This window comes from Corythoichthys intestinalis, chromosome 17 (assembly GCF_030265065.1).
Source record: "Corythoichthys intestinalis isolate RoL2023-P3 chromosome 17, ASM3026506v1, whole genome shotgun sequence".
NCBI classification, from domain to species: Eukaryota; Metazoa; Chordata; class Actinopteri; order Syngnathiformes; family Syngnathidae; genus Corythoichthys; species Corythoichthys intestinalis.
The window spans coordinates 27,792,842-27,817,739 of NC_080411.1; the positions used below are offsets into that span (position 1 = coordinate 27,792,842).

The 24,898-nt window shown below is 39.7% G+C and overlaps 1 long non-coding RNA gene across 1 annotated transcript in view; it reads right to left on the reverse strand.

Annotated features, from left to right (window-relative positions):
* The window catches only part of LOC130905104 (uncharacterized), a 37,970-nt gene that overhangs the window by 6,166 nt on the left and 6,906 nt on the right, over positions 1–24,898 (reverse strand). Inside the window, exons 2-4 of the long non-coding RNA XR_009061033.1 lie at positions 14,904–15,011; positions 14,795–14,845; positions 14,444–14,578 (exon numbers count right to left, since the gene is read on the reverse strand). This is a non-coding gene — a long non-coding RNA (uncharacterized LOC130905104). The remainder of the gene's footprint in view (positions 1–14,443; positions 14,579–14,794; positions 14,846–14,903; positions 15,012–24,898) is intronic.

The following is a 24,898-nucleotide window of genomic DNA, read 5'->3' on the forward strand; positions in this document are numbered from 1 at the left end:
AGTCGTCTGGATGGTAATTGTCATTCCGCCTGGTTAACGGGAATCCCCGCAGTCACGGAGGCCGCCCACCCCCACCCAGGTGACATTCAGCCAACTGCGATAAATGAGCCTCGGAATCCCACGGTTGATGTGGGGAAAATAAAAGGTTCTAATTGGTCGGCATGATTAGGGCTGGAAAAATGACAATGAATGTACATCCATCCTTGATACTGAGCAATTGAGTTAATACCACTCAGATATTCAAATCAAATTTATTTATAAAGCCCTTTACAAAATCCTGAGATATCTTCAAAGAGCTTTACAAGCAAAATAAAGTACATGATAAATAAAAGGCAGGAAAGTACTACACAGTAAAATTGAGGGGAAAAAAAGAAAACAATGCATCACACTAAAGGCATTACATCAAATAAAACAGATGAAATCCAGTTTTCCGATCATGCACTTTGTTTTCATGAATCTTTTAAATTTCCATTCATAAGATTATCCAAGGCAGTGTTAGCTAATTTATAATGAACCACCTTAGAGTTGAACATACATGTATGGATTACGATCAGAATATTGAACAGGTCATGGTTTTACAATCGTCAACGCAGTCATTTTCTAATGGCTAGTTTATGCTTCTGCGGCAGCCGTACGCCGTCAAGGCGGACCTGATTTATGACCCTCTGCTGTAGCCTGACGTGCACCTCCACAAAATCCTGACTACACGTCACGTCGTGGTGACGTGACACAAATAGACTGTGATTGGTCTGCTCAGATTGTTGTTTTTCATTCAGCGGGAAATCAACGCCATTTACCAACATTCTTGCGCTACACTCAAAAATGGACCAAGCCGACGAGAGGAAGAGCAAGTACGACCATCTGTACAATGTTTCGTCAAGCCATTATAAAGATTGCCAAATGGCAAGCAATTCGTGAAAGGAGATTGCTGAAAATACGGGGCTAGAGGTCAGCGAATGCATGAAAAAATGGGAGAACCTCCGAGACAGGTATGTGTGTGTTCGGAAGCAAACTACTGCCAAAAACTGCCAGCTTTTCATCACGTTGTATTTTTGGTTGGTGCTCTTCATCATTTATTTTGTTCATATGTTTGATTTGAGTCTGTGACTTATTTACATTTTACACTTCAAGTATATGAAGAATAAAGCACAGGTTTGGTGTCAAAAGAGTTGTTTTGATGTGTAATTTTCCACAACAGACAGTTTAAACACTTGATACATAATAGAGTGCCTCGGTGCTTTTATGATAACATGTTTACCATCAAGGTTTCCAACGCAATATGGGAAGTTCCATAGCCCCCAGAAATCTGCTATAGCTTCCCACTGGCTGGTTGGAGGACACGGCAAAGAAATCTGACAAAACGCTGGACACATTGCTCGAAGTCAGTTTGTAGCTAGCTGCCACAGCTTGTGGGCTTACATTCGATGCTAGAATTCGTAATACGACTGCCAGTCTCTGTGCGGCATCAACAGTCAGACAGACCACCTCCGCAACAGTCTTCTATGTCGCCTGCACCTCAACATTTGTGTGATCAACATTTGTTGTTGCATGTTGATGAGCTAAACATCCACATTCAAGCGTTCCATCTCCGTTGCCATTGTTGTCTAAACGGAAGAAAATTTGACAAGAGTCCCCCTAAACCGCACAAACACAACGCAACACCCCCATAGTGGCTTGGCGGTGAATTACAGAGCAACGTGTTCCCTTGACACAGAACTTCAAATGCTTGTTGACGATGTAGGGTTCAAGCCGTCACTACTCCGTCACCGAAACGCAGAAGCACAAATTACGCTTAAGTCAGTTGGGAAAGAAAGAGAAATCCCTCTTAAAGGGACAGAACACCTAGTATGAATAACCATGTGAAAGCTGTTTGCTCAAAGTATTCAAGGATGCAAATTGCGTATTTCCTAGTAATCTGACAATGGAGAAAATAATGCTTCAACACAAAAAAAAAGACACCACCATTGTGTGATGATTGTGACGTTTTACGCGCAACAGGAAGCACATAAAGTCTGATAGACTCGAACACAGGTATAAAGAAGCCAAAAAACAATTGGCACACACTCTTTATTGTAACATTACCAGTTCAATCTGTCTTCATTTTCCTCCATCTGAGACACAGACGAAGACAAAGACTTCTTGGGTCTCTTTACCTCACACAGCAATTTAAGCATACATCCCTCAATGCCCTGTGGGTACATCCAAAGGCCAAATACTGTGGCATACTGACATTGGATTCATCATTTTAAGCAAAATCCATGTACATAATTACTAAAGTGAAGAATCATGTGGAAAAACTGTCATTTTTGAAGTGATAAGGAAGGGCAGCAAAACTGGGATACTTTCATTTGACTGTCTAAACAGTTCTGGCATTTAAAAATGTCTGCCACCATGTATAATGGCCACTCCCAAGAAATAATAGCTTTTACACGCAAAAAGAAATCGTGAGGTGTAAGACCTGGTTACATGAGAGGACAGGGCATGAGGACACGAATGTCTTTTCAATTATACAGTGGAGCAAATAAGTATTTAGTCAACCACTAATTGTGCAAGTTTTCCCACTTGAAAATATTAGCGAGGCTTGTAATTGTCAACATGGGTAAACCTCAACCATGAGAGACAGAATGTTGGAAAAAAAAAAAAGGAAAATCACGTTGTTTGATTTTTAAAGATTTTTTTGCATATCATGGTGGAAAATAAGTATTTGGTCAATACCAAGAGTTCATCTCAATACTCTGTTATGTACCCTTCGTTGGCAATAACGGAGGCCAAATGTTTTCTCTAACTCTTCACAAGCTTTTCACACACTGTTGCTGGTATTTTGGCCCATTCCTCCATGCAGATCTCCTCTAGAGCAGTGATGTTTTGGGGCTGTCATTGGGCAACACGGACTTTCAACTCCCTCCACAGATTTTCTATGGGGTTGAGATCTGGAGACTGGCTAGGCCGGGACCTTGAAATGCTTCTTACGAAGCCACTCCTTTGTTGCCCCGGCTGTGTGTTTGGGATCATTGTCATGCTGAAAGACCCAGCCAAGTCTTATCTTCAATGCCCTTGCTGATGGAAGAAGATTTTCACTCAAAATCTCGATACATGGCCCCATTCATTCTTTCCTTTACACAGATCAGTTGTCCTGGTCCCTTTGCAGAAAAAACAGCCCCAAAGCATGAGGTTTCCATCCCCATGCTTCACAGTGGGTATGGTGTTCTTCGGATGCAATTCAGTATTCTTTCTCCTCCAAACACGAGAACCTGTGTTTCAACCAAAAAGTTCTATTTTGGTTTCATCTGACCATAACACATTCTCCCAGTCCTCTTCTGGATCATCCAAATGCCCTCTAGCGAACCGCAGACGGGCCTGGACGTGTACTGGCTTCAGCAGGGGGACACGTCTGGCAGTGCAGGATTTGAGTCCCTGGTGGCGCATTGTGTTACTGATAGTAGTCTTTGTTACTGGTGTCCCAGCTCTCTGTAGGTCATTCACTAGGTCCCCCTGTGTGGTTCTGGGATTTTTGCTCACCGTTCTTGTTATCATTTTGACGCCACGGGGTGAGATCTTGCATGGAGCCCCAGATCGAGGGAGATTATCAGTGGTCTTGTATGTCGTCCGTTTTCTAATAATTGCTCCCACAGTTGATTTCTTTACACCAAGCGTTTTACCTACTGCAGATTCAGTTTTCCCTGCCTGGTACAGGTCTACAATTGTGTCTCTGGTGTCCTTCGACAGCTCTTTGGTCTTGGCCATAGTGGAGTTTGGAGTGGGACTGACAGAGATTGTGGACAGGTGTCTTTTATACCGATAATGAGTTAAAATAGCTGACATTAAAGGGCAACTGAAGACCTTTCCATATTTTGGTGTAATTTTACGAATATAAACTTTGGACGAGTTCGTCAAAACAACCATGACATTATCAACACGTAATTGCAAGGATAATTTGCGTTTTTTTAGTTTTTTTGCACTCCGTTAATGGTCCCTTCGCAAACCCGGAAGTGTGACGTAGGCAACAGAAGACTACCCACAGCTAGCATAGCAGCAACAACAATGTCAGTGATATTTCCACCAAAGGCAACCATTCAGGATCGCTCTTTCGTGACGCTACCGATGGCAAAGGCTCCCAGGAAAGATGAACTACAATTAATCCCTACATGTTTGAACCTGAGGCGTCAGATGATGGAGATTTACTTGACACAGCAGATGACAGCTCGACACTTCACGAACGGGAGAGTGAGTGGTAAGTCCAGCATCGTGATTTTTTATTAGAGAGAATGCGATTACATGGTTGTATATTTTTCCACGCTCTCCACATAGCTAAAACTGGATATTAGGTAATGGGACAGCTCCTATCGATCTAAATATGGTAAAGCTAGCCCAAATGTGGCTAAATGAATGATATGTTATTGATTTTTCAAAATAAATGACAAAACGATTTTATTTTCCAGGTGTTGCTGTAAACCGTCAAGTAATTACCCTTCCAACATTATGCCTGTGTCGTCAGGAGATCCCAGACGTGAGAGCCAAACTTGAGGAGGCTGAAGCACTGACAGGGGCATGAATTACATTGAAAAAATAAAACCATAAATTGTTAACAACATTGACACATTTTGTTGACTGTTTAATGTATTCTATTGGTATATAATATATTGTAATTATTTTACATTCTGAAAAAATATTCAATAGGCCACAATAATAAATGATACCAGATTTATGTTGAATCAGCATTAGCATTCGTTGTCAGATTGTGACACAACATATAAGTTAAGTTATACCAAGCACACAATGGCACACATCAAAGAGCATAATTTTAGTAAACAACACAAAGTTAGGATAGCAACGGACTAGCGCAACATTGAAAAATGATAATGGCAGTGGGAAATATGTACTTATTCTTTTCTGTAGCATTAAGTGTTCTCTATACAAAGATAATGCATTATCATTAAAATATGAAGGTAACTAGATTTGTCTTTTAAAAAATGTCTACTGTATATATGACTAGTTTATGATTTCATGTCATCAAAATTTGCTACATTTATTTCTCCTAAGTCATCTGATGTCGCAGACAGAAGAAATTCAGCATCTGGCGGGCCTCATAGGATCTCTTCAGTCGTCATCGCTGGACACCGCATCACTTGGGTCATCATATGATTCGACCCACTCTCTCTTGATTTTGGGAAACTGGGTGGTGACTGACTTGCAACGCTTTTTTCATCATGTTGAGGGTTTCTGCCGCTTAATTTTTTATGTTTGGCTTCCTGGAGAAAAAAAAAATCACAGCAGCATGAAAATATTGGATTTTTTAATTTTAATTTAATAATAATTTATTGGTGATCAAATAATAATGCCCTAGTCAAAGCAGCATCTATTTGATGCTATTGTTCCCTCTTCAAATAGGCAGACCTTGATGTTGAAGTCTAATAGTTATTGTTTTATTGAGATGTATTTGATGCATTAGGGCCTGGCAGAGGATTGCTTTATATATAGGCTTTATATTTACCCTGTGACAGGCCAAAAAACAACGAGCCAAGGACCTATTTGGTGCTGGGAACATTTGAGTTTACATAATACCTATTGATATAGTAATAAAATCACATGTGTAGACGACATGGCCGCCAACCTATCTACTTATGACAGGCCAACAGCAACAACAAAAAAATGTCGCACTTCAACAAACAGGCAGTAGGAGTCCCCCTCGTTTATCAAAAAAACCTAGTAATGTTCTACTTACGTCTTTGTAAAACCAAGGTTGCATTGTTGTAGGTTTTCAAAGCTGTCGTCGCTGAAATGAGTAAAACAATGAGCCGATTGGGGACCTGTATGCATACTCACAAAAACGGTCCAAACCTTTGCAGGAGAAGTGTTTTTGGACCACTCCTAGAGTCTCGAGTCTTCCTGTGAGCAATTCATCGCTACACATCGAGATGGCATGACGAATCCCGCGAGTAAAACCCAGAAAATGTTTGCAATATATGGCGAGGATAGCGTAGTGCTATATTTCCGTGTTCAGAGTGGTGGCGAGGCTTCCTGGAAGTTACGTCATGAGGTAGCAGTCGGCAGGACGGCGCATCCCTCATTGCTATGGTGTTGCTATGGCCATAACTCAAAAACTACGCGGTCAGTTATTTTTTTTTTTTTTTAATGTGACTTTTTGAGACAGCGAATGATGCATTTAATACAATTCAACTGAGTAAAAAACTCAAGAGCGAAATCCGAAAAGCTCTTCAGTTGCCCTTTAATACAGGTAACGAGTGGAGCCTTGTTAGACCTCGTTAGAAGAAGTTAGACCTCTTTGACAGCCAGAAATCTTGCTTGTTTGTAGGTGACCAAATACTTATTTTCCACTCTCATTTCGAAATAAATTCTTTAAAAATCAAACAATGTGATTTTCTGTTTTTTTTTTCCCCCACACTCTGTCTCTCATGGTTAAGGTTTACCCATGTTGACAATTACAGGCCTCTTTAATCTTTTCAAGTAGGAGAACTTGCACAATTGGTGGTTGACTAAATACTTATTTGTGACTTCCTGGATAAATAAATGGACCAAAGCCAGCACTGACTGTCCGCCATAAATGGCTTTTCTCCATAATTACACATTAGAAAATGAAAGTTTGTGTTTCTTCAATTTATCAAACAAGATTTTTGTTTATATGCATATGATAAAAGTGTTGTCTTTTCCTTTATCACACCCCATACCAAGGGCTGCAGACAAACACTGAGTTTTCCAGTGGCCCAAAAACTGACAGTTTATGGGTGCTAAATGTCGGTATGTGAGTACTCCACTTAAACAGACATGCATTTAAGGCAGAAAGGCTCAAGCATCTACAGGCGTCGCTTGTCGTTTTCAAGTGGCAAGTAGTAACACACTGTCTCGGTTACACTCTTCAAGTAATTTGCACTTTTTAACAGGGCTCTGCATTCGAACTACAGTAAATCACTTAAGAATATAAGACAAAGAAAAGCCCTCTAATGGGTAACTGTCCTTAAAGTCTATAAACTTCTTATTTTCCCCTGTTTTTGTTTTGATGTAATATAAGGAATGTTTGGCCACTTACTCTCTTTCATCTTACAATGTCCTCAGTTGTGTGTACAGTCGGTCACTTTACTTGCTACGAAAAGCACTCCATCTGTGCATGATCGCTGACAGTGAAGCGATAGATGGCTACAAATACGGCTATTACAGTCTCCTCTGTCATGCGAACACTCCCGGACAAAAGCGAGCTCTGCTCTTCTAAAAAGCTCCTTCGGCTTTAAGGTCAAACAAGCACGTTTCCTCGGGGGTGCTTTTGTGACAGCAGAAGCTCTTAATTCACGCTGACAGCTCCTGGCTTAATGGGAGGTTCACGTAGAACTACCCCCGTATTTTATGTGGTTACAAGTACTGCATTTCATTTTACCATGAAAAATATTATAATCCATTTTACCCCTCTAGCTTTACTTAATCCAATCATAATGGCTGGATTTTACACGATGCCAAAATTGGCAGCACTCAAAAATACTGGGGAGACCCTAACTAGAAAGGCACTCAGCGGAAAGCAGACTTCCACGGGCAAATCAAATAAATATGGTCTTCATACCCAAGAACACCTTCAAAACTTGGCATTGACATTATTTATTTATTCCAGGTTTAAAATACTATTCACAGTAAAACCTAGGGCAGGCTCAATACAAAATGTTCACTGGAAAAGAAAAAAAGGGAATGGAAACATAGTAAACAGGGGCATATGTTTGGTCTCAACATTGCTATATAACAGCATAACCTGCATGTACACTTTTGCTGTGGACAGGACATTAATAAGACCAAAAAGACTGGGTAAATGGGGGTCAGGGCTACATTTACCACGAGTATGCTGATGTATTTCCTACGTAAAAATGGAAAAAGTTAAAAATATTATTTTCGTAGGAAGGGGAAGTCCCCCTTGCTTCATATAAAGGAAATTTGCAGTGGTTGTTTTTTTTTTTTTTTGGGGGGGGGGGGGGGGGGCTGCTGGGGGAGATACTCCTGAACCTAAACATGGAACTACATGTTAGCCTACATTAGGGTTGTTCCGATCATGTTTTTTTGCTCCCGATCCGATCCCGATCGTTTTAGTTTGAGTATCTACCGATCCCGATATTTTTTTTGCTCCCGATTCAGTTCCAATCATTCCCGATAATTTTTCCCGATCATATACATTTTGGGAATGCATTAAGAAAAAAATGAATAAAACTCGGACGAATATATACATTCAACATACAGTACATAAGTACTGTATTTGTTTATTATGACAATAAATCCTCAAGATGGCATTTACATTATTAACATTCTTTCTGTGAGAGGATCCACGGATAGAAAGACTTGTGACTTTGTATATTGTGACTAAATATTGTCATCTAGTGTATTTGTTGAGCTTTCAGTAAATGATACTGTAGCCATGCCCAAATGCATGATGGGAAGTGGAACCATGACTGTGCGTAGTGCTACCAATTAATATATCTTCTCTGCGTTCCCCACATTGCTTCACATGATATTTCTAATCGCAGTGAGAGGGATTGTAAGGCTTTAGCCAATTAAAAAAAGGCTCCAAAGGCTGCCAAAATTCACTCTACTCATTTTACGCTGCCTTTTATCTCTCTATATAGGTAAAACGGCGCCATTACAGATTGAGTGCGACTGCGTGAGTGGGTCGTGCAGCGCATGCATTAATTGCGTTAAATATTTTAACGTGATACATTTTTAAAAAAATTAATTACCGCCGTTATCAGGATAAATTTGATAACCCTACCTTAAGCCTAAACTAAAGACTGGATGAGTGTAACATATTATGTCTGTAACGTTAAATACAATTACAAAACGATTTAACCCTTGAGAGTCGAAGGACGCGCCGGCGCGTCCTCAGCGCACGTCGTCTTTGAAGTGCCCTCACGTTTTAATTACGTCACCCACATGCCGTTGGTTGGTCTCGTTTTAAAGTGCGGAAGTTGCGGTTTACTCTCGTTATTATTTGAAGTCAATCGACCAACTAAAACGTGAGATATTGTCATTTAAGTTTTATAGTTTTATTGTCCTCTCAAAAAACATTAAAACGCTGCATGGATCATTTGTTTATGTCTATATTTCCATCATTTCTTGTCCTTTTTCAAAACGGAAGCTCCATGAAAAAAAACACAAATCAAACGAACCCTTTCGAAGTCACAGTGGAAGCACAAAATGCGTCTTTTTTTTTTATAAATATAACTGCCGTGCGAGGTTCCACCGAACGAGAGGGAGGAGTGTTCTGAAGCAGCGAGGTGACGAGCGACGGCCGTTTGGATCGAGCAGCGACTAAATTTAGCGCAAGCAATTATTGCGCAATTATTAATTTTTGATCAACTTGAGGAAGAGGATGGTCCAAATTCGTCGTCATCGTCTTCTTCGGAAGAGTCCTCGAGTGAAGATAGAGACTGATTTGAACACGTGGGTGACGCCATCGATGAGCGGAGGTAAGCAAACTCACTTTTTTTTTTTTATGCTGAAAAAGTTTCTTTTGAAAGTTTCTTTTGATATTGCAAGACAAAGTTAATTTTGATGCAATATAAGTGTGTGTTTGTGTATATAATAATGTGCATAACAGATCAAAGTCGTAAGTGCACTGTGTGTATCCCAGGCAGGAATTTATCATTTGTGGTGTTCTTCTTTCTATATGAAGATTAGGGATGTAGCACATATTCAGCTATGGTATTTCTTCTATTGTCATACATATAGATTTCCATTATTATTTATTGCTGTATATATTTTTATTTTATACTTTATTATTTTCATAAATACTGACTTTTTTCATGTACATTTATAGTGAAAATAAAAGTAAAGTGAAATGAAAATGGAAGGGTGGAAAGAGGACCGACACCCCATGGAAGTGTGGGCTGTGTGATGTCGCCCTATGTCTAATTCCAGGACGAAACTGCTTTTCGGAGTGGCATGCCTGAACATTTTTTAACTTGTTTATTGTAAATATTTTTGAAAATACTTTTCCCCCCAATGTTATATATATATATATTTTTTCCCCACAATCAGTCTTCTCAATTTGTGTATATAAATGTGTGTTCAAGAAGCTTGATTGTGTGTACATAGTTTTCATCAGGTGATGGGCCGCAATACCTAAACTCATAAAGAGATGGGCTCTAAACACTTTTTGTGTTAGATGCTATACATTTTTTCACTGTTCTTCACTGTTTGGTTTGCTGTATATAACCTGTTTTGACTAGAGCATGAATAAAGGCAAAAAACGCCTATGGCTATACCTGTTGTTTATGTTGAATTGTCAAATATAAGACTATTTGTTCAAAATTTTTTGGGTTGAATTTTCATCCTAACATGTTGAATAAATATTACAAAGTTTCAAAACGGTTCGTTACGCATGTTTGGTTGTCAATTGGACATCAATATTAAAAATTTTGACAAAACGATTTTGGAATTTTTGGTCTTTTTGGGCCCAAAATGATGATTTATAATTGGTCAGTGAAGGACACAACAGTTTGGACATGAAGTTCAAGGTGTCACAAAAAAAGGGACCAAACCAGGCCATTGTAAACAATTCTTTCTTTGAAATATAAAGGCAACTTCAAAGGCATGCAAAATCAGACAAAATAGGCCCAGACCTTAAAGGGTTAATTAAAAAATATATATATATATTAAAAAAAAGGCATGGCCAATATTTTTTTGCCAATTCCGATACTTTGAAAATGACGTGATCGGACCCGATCGATTGGGATCTCTAGCCTACATTGTCCTTCACCACAAGAGTCATAGGTTGCTTTAATTGGTTGTCTTAAATCTTCTTTTCCCTTATTTAAATCTCTAAAGTGCATCAGTGGATTGAAAAAAAATTCTCAATCATGATTCAACTTTTTATCTCGATTATGATTAATGTTTTATTATCTGAAAATAATGTCTGCAGAAGCTGCAAATAAAAATATTTTAAATAAATACAGTAGAAAAAAATGAATACATTTTGATGAATGCACTAACAGGTATTTGGTTTCAAAAGTGTAAAGTCACAACATGCTCTAACCTTCTTTCCTTCTAAACCAGGTCGTTTACAAAAAGAAAAGAAGCAGCATGTGGTTTTTTGACTGTCAACACTTTTCTGTGAAACAGACACTGTGTCCTGGAACCTCTCACTAAGCAGCGTCTTGCTCACGTTTCGCTGGTTCTATAGTTTCCGGCAGAGTTCACTACATTTCTCACAGTTCAATTAAAGATAACAGTAGAAAACACACTGCAAATTTATAATTAGACCATATATAAGTCTGTCAAACTTACTTTCAGCTAGCTATTTTCCTTATTTCAAGAAATATGAGTAAAATTTACTTGAAGCACTGAAAGATAATTTCACTTATTTCTAGAAGATTTACACAGAAAATAAGGGAATATAACTCGTTTTAAGGAGGTGTATTTTTGTTTACACAGTTTAATGCTATGCTAAAATTGATGCAGGTCGAACTGTCAGTAACAAAATTAGTGGCGTGTTCGCCACTGTCCACAACATTGACATCTTTTTACATTACTTACAGTTGCTGCTGCTGGCTGAAAAGGACTTCTAATATCCTTCCTCTTCGAAGGGGGCGGAGGAGGCGGCATGTATTTCTGTAGGAGTTGTGTGTGCGCGTTTGAGTTGGGAGGGGGAGTAAGGTGGGGGTCTAGTCATCAGCCAATCAAACATGTTTGGGGGGGGGGGGGGACCAGCACATTCAGCAAGTGAAAGGGGGTAAATGTAAGTCTGAACATTCACTTAATAATGGTAGGGTCAATTCTATCCATACAACATATGGAAAGACAATCTAAATGACCTATATACAGGGGTGCACATAAGGACTGGACGTAGACAAACGCGCTGGCCCTCAACGGCTTCTATGCGCTTTTGCGTACCGATGGCTGACCGCTGTAATCGCGGCGGACACGAGAAAAGCACTTCTCAAAATGTCAAAGAGGCCGGCCCCACTAAGTAATTATTTCCGTGTTCCTTAACCCCCGTCAAAAGACAGACGACAGAGACGTCACCGGAGCTACCAAAAAAAAAAAAAGGACTTTTGCTGAAAAGTGGCTGCAGGAGGTACCATGGCTAGAAGCAAATGATGCTCGCACGGAAATGTAGTCCAAAATTTGCCGTGAGAATCCCAATTTCACTGATAAGAGCAGCGCATTTTACGCAGGGTCAAAGAATTTCAGCCATCCAAACTTTGAAAAGCACGAAAAAAACAGTATGTGGCAATTAAGCAAACTATCAATGTCGACAGGACCCCACTCGCCCTATGGACAAGTGGCGGAATAAAGTTAAGAACAGCGCCATGCACTGACAAACGTGTTTTTGCTCGCATTTCACAAAGCTAAACATACACGTTCAATGAGCTCTTAGAGGAAGACAGCCCACTTTTACAAAGGCTTGGAGTTAATGTGGGAGCCGCATAATGCCCTTTATTTTGAATTAGTGCTTTTATGTTTATTTCTTTACATTTCACTTCAAAGTAATGGCAATTTTGTTGTGCCAGTTGATAATCAAGCATTAATTGTTACTATAATTAATTCAAGTTAATTGGCTCTAGGTAAAGCTTGTCATAATTTTATCGCATCAGGCGGGTCGGCTCTCAAGCTCAATGAGGACCAAGTCACATCTCCAGGTCCTCCTCTGAGAACCTGCGCAAAAAAAATATGTGCACCCCTGCCTATATAACTGAAGTCATTATTTAATGCAAATAAGATTGCTTTAAAGTTGGTGTGGACAATTTGAGCATCCTGCAAAGTTGGTAGTGTTTTGTCCCGCCAGTCCCTATGCAAACCTACGCCATCGATAGTGAAATAGCTATAAAAATATCCGTAGGTATCTATCGTAAGATTGAGTATAATAAATGCATTAAACTCCACACATCATCAAAAGAACACCAGGTCTAGAGTAAAGTAAAATGACAGAAAAATCCCCCTTTAGGTTCGTTTTTTGCCGTCTAGATATGTAGTCTTTACTCAAGGTAAAGGGAATTATGAATCAGTTAGCATTAGCACAAAACCTTCAGACACTGACTTGAAAGCAAAAAAGGAAAAAAAAAATGGTCAACCGTTTCTGCAATTAACTACACTTATTTCACAGGCTTTTAGTGTGTGCACTTGAATCAATTAAAATGCAAAACATCGATCAACATCGTCAAATTTTATACCGTAATTTTCACACAATAAGGCGCAACTGACTATAAGCTACCCACCAAATTTGACACGAAAACGGCATTTGTTCATAGATCAACCGCATTGAACTATAAGCCGCAGCTGTCCTTACTGTATCATGGGATAGGGTAACACTTTTTTTTTTTGGATAAAAGTGTCATAAAACTGTCATAAGACCAAATGAACCCCATTGGGCTTTGAACCAATTGGCCACAAATCTTCATTGCTTCAAGAAGCTTCATTTGACCATAACTGCTCCCTTGGGGGGGACAGTCAACCTCTGCTGCCACCTGCTGTCAATACTGTTGTTGTCCAACATGCCTCTTAGCATGCATTGCAGCGCTACTGATGTAAATAACAATCAAAATTCATGTTCAGTGTTATTTCTTCAGTTACTGTTCCAGTTGTTTCATTAATTGCTAGTTACGGTATCTAATAACACTTTATTTGACAATTTTTTTTTAATTGTCATTAGACAATCATAATTATGACATGACAATGTCATTAGCATTAATGAATGCTTTTGACGTAAAAGATCCGAGCTGGACATAAATGGAGTTAGTGACAAAATTTGTCAGATGACACTCAGCAATCAGTAATGCCCATGACAGTGTCATGTCATAATTATGATGGTCTTATGACAGTCTTATGACAGCTCTTTTAAATAAAGTGTTACCTACTAACCCAAATAAATCAACAAATAAGCCGCACTACACTACAAGCCGCAGGATTCAAAATGAAGGAAAAAAGTAGCGGCTTTTAGTCCGAAAATTTCGGTATATGATTTTGTGTTTAAAAAATGGTTTTCACTATAATGTCTGAAATGTTTCAGCCACAAAATTGTGAAAAAAAAAAAACATTAAAACTTGTATTTTTCATTGCTTTTGGTGAATGTAACTGTACAATATGTACTCAACGTCGTATTAAATCGATTAAAAGGTTTTAATTGAAATCAAATCGTGGCAGACTCTGTAATGGGAAAATATCGTCAAATATTGTATAATCATCCAAAGAATCGATATTGTACTGCCATGAAATTGGTGATTTACACCCCTAATATACAATAAGTGGTCATGTATGTATGCTGACTGCAGCGTAAGCGAATTGAGCAGGTTGTTAGTGGTGACACAACTCTTCCTAACAGGGCAGCCTTGGAATCTCATTACAGGTTCAGAATCACCTCCGAGACTAACGACATTCGCATTGGCTCTCACTTCAACTTGCTTGTGCACGTGTGTGAGGAAAGGCTTTCCTACTACGTGACATCCATGTCTATCCCCACCTTGGTTCACCTTGTTACTGCAGCAGACCTCGTTCCTTCCAGTTTTCCTCTCCTGACTTCATCGTCCTTGTCCCTCCCTCCCAGGTGACGTACACCCACTGCGAAGCTGAACCAGGTGAGTCAGCCAACTGAGAGCTTCGTGGAAAGAAGGTTATAGAGTGAATGCAAATGACAGAAAAGTGGAAATAACAGGGATAAAGGTTAAGTTTTGCATGGTAACAACATGGGACCAAGTTAAGGTATCAAATAAAAAAAACATAATTGAATTTTGGGCCAAATAGGAGGAGATGCAAACAGATAGCACTTTCGTCATACAGTCAAACAGATACTACCCATCCATCCATTACATACCGGTCTTGCACTTAAGGTCACAGCTGAACTGGAGACTTCCTGGAAACCATCCTTTAGGCAAATACTGGGTTAAAACGTTGTCTAGTCCAGAGTCGGGGCACATACATACTTGTCAGGAAATGCTGGGCAGGCAGGTGTGTGTGGACCCAAACGCAGGAAACAAAAATGCAAGGCAGGAGGCAGATGGCGATGAACTCAAAAAACGTTTGAATGATATCTAACAAAAACACAAAGTACAACCAAAACCACTGGGGATCAAAAGGGCAAGATTCAAACAAAACTTACTTAAATCGGAGGGAGGGATACACGAGGGCTTGGACAGGATCTTGGCTTTTACATGGACATGGACGCTGACATTGACATAGACAATGAGGCAACAAGGAGTGACAAGAAACTGGGTCATTATATACGCAGACAAGGGGTAACGAGACGAAGAACAGCTGGGTAACACAGGTGGATGCAGATTGCAGGATACACTGGGAAAACACACACAGGTGAGAGCAATGGGTAATCACAGGGACAAGTCACACTAGGAGAAACCAACACAAAACCTAACACATACTAGTCAGGGCACATACAGTGCTGCTCAAAAGTTTGTGAACCCCCTCAACATTTTGGAATTTTCTATTATTTCAACCTGATTTCCTAATCAATCAATTCAGTAGTTTTTTTTATGTTTTTTTAACAGTTGTGTTGTCGAGACTAAATTAAAAAGAGTTTTCATCAACTGGTGTAGGTGCAAAATTGAACTGTTTGGTCACAACCAAAACCGCCATGTCTGGCGAAAAGTCAACACTGCATACCACCAAAAGAACCTTCTCCCAACAGTGAAGCATGAAGGTGGGAATGTCAAGATCTGGGCTTGCTTTTCATCCTCAGGACCTGGACAACTCCACATAGTCCAGGGAATCATGAATTCTGAGGAATATTGTCAAATCCTAGAACATAACCTGACGCCATCTGTTTTGAAGTTAAAGCTTGGCAGAAGGTGGATCATGCAACATGATAATGATCCAAAGCATTCCAGCAATACAACCAAGGAATGGCTGAAAAAGAAGAAGATTCGTGTTCTGGACTGGCCCAGTCAAAGTCCTGACCTAAATCCCATTGAAATGCTGTGGCGGGACCTGAAGCGAGCAGTTCATGCCAGACGCCCATCAAACCTCTCTCAACTGACTGCGTTCTGCAAGGAAGAATGGGCAAAAATCCCCCAAAGTAGATGTGAGAGGCTGATTAGTCACTACAGAAACCGTTTGGTTGAGGTAATCTCTGCAAAAGGAGGCGCAATATCCTATTAACTGAAAGGGTTCACATACTTTTGCACACATGATATCTGAGTTTTTCTTAAATCAACCACTTTTGTTAAATAAAGAATGACAATATAACTATTTCTTTTGTTTCAGTCCATTATTTGGAATGTCAGTATTGTGGATTTGGGTATAACTTAACATTTAATAAGGTTATTTTAGTTTTTTTTTACAAAAAATCTGACCATCGCTGTGGGGTTCACAAACTTTCGAGCAGCACTGTACATTGGTATAAAACAGTATCTGAACCTTTTGGAATTTCTCATATTTCTGCTTAAAATCACCATCAAATGTGATCTGATCTTTGTGAAAATCACACAGATGAAAAAACAGTGTCTGTATTAACTAAAACCTTTCCTGGCACGACCAGACTGTTCTCCCTGTATTTTTCAAACACTGAGAGAAAAGTCTGGAACCCAGCCCATTAACAGTCTCTCAAGCAGGTACAAAATCAATCGACAAATCAGATTCATTTATTTGCGTGACGTGTTCTTAACGAGCAACGTCATTCTTGCGTGTCGAAAGTCGTCTCCACAACAACACAGATGGTGAACAGGAGAGCTGAGAATATGTTCCAATCCATGGTAAAATCAGTTTTATATTACCAAAAACACATCGACACGAGTCATTGACAACAGTCTGTCTCGCGCTAGCCATGTTGAATAAACTCCGCTCTCCTCGTATGTTTACTTCTGCGCGCAAGTCCCTCGTCCTGCCCTCGTCGTTTTACTAACGTCATGTCTTCCCGTCACTGGTCCACTCCGCTGTCTGTTTGCTGTGGCTTGCTCCGCCCTGGAAATTGTATCCGCTGAATGGTGGCCAGACTCAATAGCTGGAACAGCGGTGAGTCTGGTGTACCAGGCAAACTAAAACCACCCAAACATATATAGGTTTTCATATTTTAATGAGGATAGTATGCAAACAATTACAGAGAGGGGAAAAATAAGTAAGTGGAACATTACATTTAGTATTTTGTGGCCCCCTCTTTGGCAGCAATAACTTCAACCAGACGCTTCCTGTAGCTGCAGATCAGTCTGGCAAATCAATCAGGGCAAATTTTCGCACATTCTTCTCTACAAAACGGCTGTAGTTCAGTCAGATTCCTGGGATGTCTGGCATGAATCACTGTCTTTAGGTCATGCCACAGCATCTCAATAGGGTTCAAGTCTGGACTTTGACTTGGCCTCTGCAGAACGTGTATTTTTTTCCATTCTGAAGTTCATTTACGTCTGTGTTTTGGATCTTTTTTTTTTTTTTTTTGCTGCAGCATCCATCCTCTTTTTAGCTTCAACTGTGACAGACAAACCTCAGGTTTTACTGCAAAACATCCTGATAAATTTGTCAAAGAATTAATCTATTAATGGTTGCAAGTTATCCAGGCCCTGAGGCAGCAGAACAGCCCCAAATCACGATGCTCCTCCCACCCTGCTTCACGGTGGGGATGAGGTGTTGATGTTGGTGAGCTGTTCCATTTTTCCTCCACACATGACGTTGTGTGTTACTCCCAAACAATTCAACTTTGGTTTCATCAGTCCACAAAACATTTTGACAGAACTTCTGTGGAGTGTCCAAGTGCCTTTTTGCAAACATTAAATGAGCAACAATGGCTTTTAGACAGCAGTGACTTCCTCCACGGAGTCCTCCCATTAACACCATTCTTGGCCATAGTTTTAGATATAGTTTATGTGTGCAAAGAGATATTGGACTGTGCCAGTGATTTCTGTAAGTCTTCAGCAGACACTCTAGGGTTCTTTTTTACCTCTCTGATTATTATGCGCTGAGCTCTTGGCGTCATCTTTGGTGGTAGGCCTCCTTGGGAGAGAAGCAACAGTGCCAAACTCTCTCCATTTGTAGACAACTTCTCTTACTGTCGATTGATGTACATCCAGACTTTTAGAGATGGTTTTGTATCTTTTCCCAGCTTTATACAAATCAACAATCCTTGATCGAGGTCTTCAGACAGCTCTTTTGACCGAGCCATGATACACATTAGACAATGCTTCTCATTAAAGATACACGATAATATCGGTCACCGATAATTATCGGCCGATAATGGCAATTATGACGTCACACAGATAATCCAGATAATAAAAAAATTCAACCGATAATGCAATCCGATAATTATATACTTGATTTAGCCTCCAAATGTGCGCAACCGAAGAATTCAGCACGCCGCCTCCTCAACCCCTCCCCTCTCTGAAGCCCCTGAGGGAGGAGGGATTGAGGAGGTGGAGTTACACGACAAGAAGTCGTTGAATATTATGGCGGCTGTTACTAAAAAAACGACGCTCTCGCCATCTGCGAAACGTGTACCGTAGAAGTTCCACGAGGCAGAAAGAAAGCGTCCTCATTCAAAACCACTAACCCAGCAGCCATTTAAAACTGCATCACAAAGATTTTTGGAACGAATACGAGGCTGCTGCTAGCGGGAATGCTAAAGCTATTGTAAACACTAACTAAGTTAATCTACAGGGCTTGTGACGATACAGAGTCGGGCTGTTTGGGAATGCAGCCCAAGGCGGGTGGTAAATACGCATCTAAGGCTAAACACCGGCACGACTGGAGACCGATAGTCGGCAAGTAGCCGTCTTCCGACGGAGCCCGCCGCTCTGGCCGGTCCAGCAGGCCGCCGCCGCCTCGCCGTAGGCCTCCTTCGGGACCTCCGGCAAACACCCCGGTTTCTCAAGCGTTCCCCCACGGCGTGCGAGCAGAGCCAGGACCCGAATACGCCGCAGCGAACCGGCTGGGGCGGGCGGATTATCCGGTACGAACGTAGCTGCCGCCGCCGCCACCACCACCGCCGCCGAGGCAAGACACGTTTTTTTTTTTTTTTTTACCTAAATGACCCGAGAACCAAAGCCCTGGATAAGAAAAAATAATGCAGTTTATACGACCACCATTCTTCATGAAAAAGTGATGTCCAGTAAGCAAGTTTATCATGACGGCACAGTGGTTAGATGATCATTTAAACATGGAGAAAACGAAGTCAGCCAGTCAATAATGCATTCAGTATGTAAAATGATGAGCGGTCAGATGACTTTGTAACGCTGCCTTTATTTTCGGCTTAACAAAACTCAGGCACAAAACAACACGCACGCGGATGCGAGCTCCAACTCCGTCCAAATAGTACTGCCGTGTATCAGTTTAGCTGCTGTAAAGCAAATGTCGTGAAAGCCGCAAATGTAAACAAAGCGCTGCAGAATGGGTACATGACATCTCGCTCTTTTGAGTTAATTATTTTCACAGTGTGCAACAAAGCATATAACATTAGCAATCACTTTTCAAATTATTTAACTTATTTCTCTGATCAATTATAGTCACAGTAGATAATCAAATTCTTAAATCAATATTCTGTAGCCACAAATATTATTCAAAATCTTTCCTTCTTCCAAGTTTTTTGTTTTTTTTTAGGATTAAGTATAATAATGTATTGCTTAAAGCAAGGCTGTTAAGATTATTTTCAGCTAGCTATTTTTCTTCCAAGAAATCTGAGAGAAATACACTGGAAGCGATGGCAGATAATTTCACTTATTGCCAATAGATTTGCACTTAAAACTAACTAGTTTTAAGGAGGTGTGTTTTGCAGTGTATTAATGTTATATATGTTAGGAATGGCTTACTTTTAAAGGCATTTTTGGGCAACTTAGGTATTTACTCTTTAAGTAATTGTTGCCAAAAGTTTACCATTACACAATGTCAGACAATCTGTCATTATTTTAATGTTTGAATTGACGACTTGTTCATATTTTATGTTGAAAGAAAGAGGAATAAATTATATTTTTGCACAGTAATATTTTCTTTTGTGTATACTTTAAAATTTTACATAAATCTTTTAATAGAATTATCGGCTTGAAATCATCGGTTATCGGTTGGAATGAGGAGGAAATTATTGGTTATCGGTATCGGTTGAAAAATGCATTATCGTGCATCACTACTTCTCATCACGACAATTCTTACCAGATGTGTGTTTTATGGTTGACAGGGCAGCTTTAAACCACTCATCAGTGATTGGGCACACACCTGACTTAAATTGTTTGGTAAAAATTGGTTTCAATTGTTTAAGTTATTAAGTAAGTAGTAAGTTTGTTATTTAAGTCTCCTTAGGTAGAGGGTTACCTATTTTCCCCCTTCTGTCATTGTTTGCAAGATATCCTCATAAAAATATGAATACCTGTAAATACTTGGGTGGTTTTAGTTAAGGCAGGCACTGTTTTTTTTCCATCTGTGTGATTTTGACAAAGATCAGATAACATTTGATGGGGATTTTATGCAGGAATGTGAGAAATTCCATATGGTTCAGATACTTTTTCAAACCACTGTAATGTACAGAGATATTCTATACTTTGATTTAGACTTCCCAACTATTAATACGGTGCATATCATTACCGCTAAGCCTGCTCTCTATGAAGTTTATCAAGGCTTTAAAATCGCTGTCCCAAAAGAAGCATTAATACTCTCTAAATCAACAAAACAGTTGTAACTGCCATAAAAAAGGCTGACTCTTCGTTGTATATTTTTGACTGCACTCTGTATTGTTTGTATTCCCTGAATGAATAAATGGAGCAAAGCCAGCACTGGCTGTCCTCCGGAAAGTGGGGAGATGAATAGCCTAACACTGGCCTAGTTGCACTCTTGCTTTACTGAAAACTAAGCACACACTTGCTGGAGTTATTCAAATCCACTGTAGCCAAAAATGAAAGTGGTAAATAACGTTTTTATTATTATTGTGCAGTATGATAAAACAGTGTAGAGACAAAACATATGACAGGACAGACAGGCAAGTGACAGGGGGTGAGTGCATGAATGTGAGTAAGTAAAAGAAAGGACAGTACTGTAAGCTTATCTGCTATGGAATCACAGGAGTGCCAAACTGGAAAAAAAAAAAAGAATAAATAAATAAATATAAAAAGAATTGAATGAATAAATAAATACATGACAATTTAAAAGTGTATTTTGCCATTTATTTTTACTTTTGTCATTGAAAAACAATGAAAATTTTTGTCATCGACTTTTTTTTTTTAGATATATTTTAGATATATTATTATTATAAATATTCAGATACTCCGGCTATAATCTCAATATTCCATCTTGAACGATAAACACTATTAAAACCCAGGCGACCAACATGTTTACTGCTTATCAGACAACGTTATTATCTCGCAATATCATCAATATCCTATTGTAGTCTTTCGTGTATATACGTAATTGCTTAGAGTTTAGTGGTCAAAAGGCACTACAAAAAGGATATTTAAAAACATATATTACTCGCAGCAACAACTACAGCAACGACGGCGTAGTCAAAATGGTGGATGAACCAGAAGGACATTTGACATGTGATAACCCCTGGAGGGGCATGGTTGTCGTGCGCATGCTCAGTAGCGCTTTGGATATCAATTCGGCCGGGATACTCATTCGTCAGAACACCGGCATTAAGTTTGGTTTTCTTGGTTATGTTGGTACGACGGTAGTTGGCCGCGGCGACCCATCCAACGTGTCAGCTGCTTCTAGAAGCAGTTGTGAAAAGGATTTTTCCATATCTTTCCAAATAAATGAATCAAAAACCGCACTTGACGCTGATTTTTCTCCCCCATCGCTCCGAGATGTCACTTTCCTTCAGGTAAAGTAGAAGTTAGGGATGGGCGGATTGATACCAAAATATCGATATTTCCATCCAGCGCATACATATACATATATGTATATATATATATATATATATATATATATATATATATATATACACACACACACACAGTATATATAAAAAATTATGAACTTCCGGTATCGATATCACATCGGGATCGCAATATTTGGCCTTGGTATTACTTGGTATCGGATCGAATCCAAAATCACTGGTATTGCCCATCCCTAGTAGAAGTTATCAGCTATCGACAACTATTCCTGTTCGTAAAGCCCCTCCCAACGCCACTTGATTGACAGACCGTTCCTTTCGGTAAAAGCCAACACAATTGCAAAAGAGAAAGGTAAAGAAAAAAAATTGCCATTGTTTTTAACGTTCATGTTTTTCAATGAGAAAAAAGTAAAAGTCAGTGACAAAAATTGCCAGTTTTTTTTTTTTTTTCCCGTTTTTCAATGAAAGAAGTAAAATTCAATGGCAGAAATGTTCAATTTCAGTTTATTCATTTATTTGTCTTTATATTCATTCATTTTTATTTATTTATTTTTTACTTTTGGCACTCATGTGATTCCATAATCTATGACTATTATAAAGTATTTAATAATAACACAATTCTAGGCTTTGTCGTGTAGTTTCGACATTAAAAATCCCGAAAACTATTAAGGATATAAACATGCATCTGATATACAGTAATCTGAGAGTTTGAGTTTCTTTTTATGGAATGTTCAAAGATGTTCAACGCGAACACCTTTGGTCACAGGGCACACACCAAGCCGATGGTCCAATTTTTGCCAAACCCCTTCAGGCATTCTGTTTTCGATGGTTTCAACAACTTATGTTATTCTTGCCTTAAGTTCATCCACCTCAAGCAGAGGCACATAGACCAGTCCTTTCATAAACCTCCACAAAAAGAAATCGCAGGGTGCAAAATCTGCAGACCTGAGAAGATTGTCTTCTCCGTATATTTGTGACTGCTCTGTCGCATGTGTTCCCTGGATGAATAAATGGAGCAAAGCCAGCACTGGCTGTCTGCCGTAAAGTAGCGAGATGAATAGCCTAACACTGGCCTAGTTGTACACTTGCTTTACTGAAAAGGGGGAAAAAAAGCACACCGTTGCTGCATTCATGTCCACCGTAACCAAAAAAGAAACTGGTAAATAGCATTTTTCACTTCACAGTGACCTTGCGCATTTTCTATTCTTCACACAATAATCTGCCATTTCTCCTTTTCAGCTCATAAGACTGTCACTTTGTGGGTTCTCCATGTACTGTAGATGTGGTGGTTGATCATTTGGCCCACCTTGCATTGCAAATAGCTTTAGCTAAATAGCTTATACAATGAGCTGTATCAAAATCCTGCAATAATCATTTTCAGTGAGGTTTCACACATCCATCCAATTCATCCACTGTCAAAATACAGTGGTACAAATATATATTTAGTCAACCACCAATTGTGCAAGTTCTCCTACTTGAAAAGATTAGAGAGGCCTGTAATTGTCAACATGGGTAAACCTCAACCATGAGAGACAGAATGTGTGTGTGGGGGGGGTCACATTGTTTGATTTTTAAAGAATTTATTTCCAAATTAGAGTGGAAAATAAGTATTTGGTCACCTACAAACAAGCAAGATTTCTGGCTGTCAAAGAGGTCTAACTTCTTCTAACGAGGTGTAACGAGGCTCTACTCGTTACGTGTATTAATGGCACCTGTTTTAAGTCATTGTCGGTATAAAAGACACCTGTCCACAACTCGGTCAGTCACACTCCAAACTCCACTATGGCCGAGACCAAAGAGCTGTCGAAGGACACCAGAGACAAAATTGTAGACCTGCACCAGGCTGGGAAGACTGAATCTGCAATAGGTAAAACGCTTGGTGTAAAGAAATCAACTGTGGGAGCAACTATTAGAAAATGGAAGACATACAAGACCACTGATAATCTCCCTCGATCTGGGGCTCCATGCAAGATCTCACCCCGTGGCGTCAAAATGATAACAAGAACGGTGAGCAAAAAAGTGAATGACCTACAGAGAGTTGGGACCACACTAACAAAGGCTACTATTAGTAACACAATGCGCCGCCAGGGACTCAATTCCTGCACTGCCAGACGTGTCCCCCTGCTGAAGCCTGTACACGTCCAGGCCCGTCTGCGGTTTGCTAGAAAGCATTTGGATGATCCAGAAGAGGATTGGGAGAATGTGTTATGGTCAGATGAAACCAAAATAGAACTTTTTGTTAGAAACACAGGTTCTCGTGTTTGGAGGAGAAAGAACACTGAATTGCATCCGAAGAACACCATACCCACTGTGAAGCATGGGGGTGGAAACATCATGGCTGTTTTTCTGCAAAGGGACCAGGACGACTGATCTGTGTGAAGGAAAGAATGAATGGGGCCATGTATCGAGAGATTTTGAGTGAAAATCTACTTCCATCAGCAAGGGCATTGAAGATGAGACGTGGCTGGGTCTTTCAGCATGACAATGATCCCAAACACACAGCCAGGGCAACAAAGGAGTGGCTTCGTAAGAAGCATTTCAAGGTCCTGGAATGGCCTAGCCAGTCTCCAGATCTCAACCCCATAGAAAATCTGTGGAGGGAGTTGAAAGTCTGTGTTGCCCAACGACAGCCCTAAAACATCACTGCTCTAGAGAAGGTCTGCATGGAGGAATGGGCCAAAATACCAGCAACAGTGTGTGAAAAGCTTGTGAAGAGTTACAGAAAACGTTTGGCCTCGTTATTACCAACAAAGGGTACATAACAAAGTATTGAGATGAACTTTTGGTATTGACCAAATACTTACTTTCCACCATAATTTGCAAATTAATTCTTTAAAAATCAAACAATGTGATTTTCTGTTTTTTTTTCCCCACATTCCGTCTCTCATGGTTGAGGTTTACCCATGTTGACAATTACAGGCCTCTCTAATATTTTCAAGTGGGAAAACTTGCACAAGTAGTAGTTGACTAAATACTTATTTGCCCCACTGTATGTATTCATAGTGGGGAACAGGCGACTCATGCTGGATGCTGAAGTGCATCATTGGAAGCCGTTTCAGCCAAGCCTTAAAACTGAATTGGTACAAAGCAGCTTCACGCTTGTCTTTGCCTAACCCTTCTCAAAACAGTATGATTAAAAAAAAAAAATACAATTCACTGGGTCTTTAA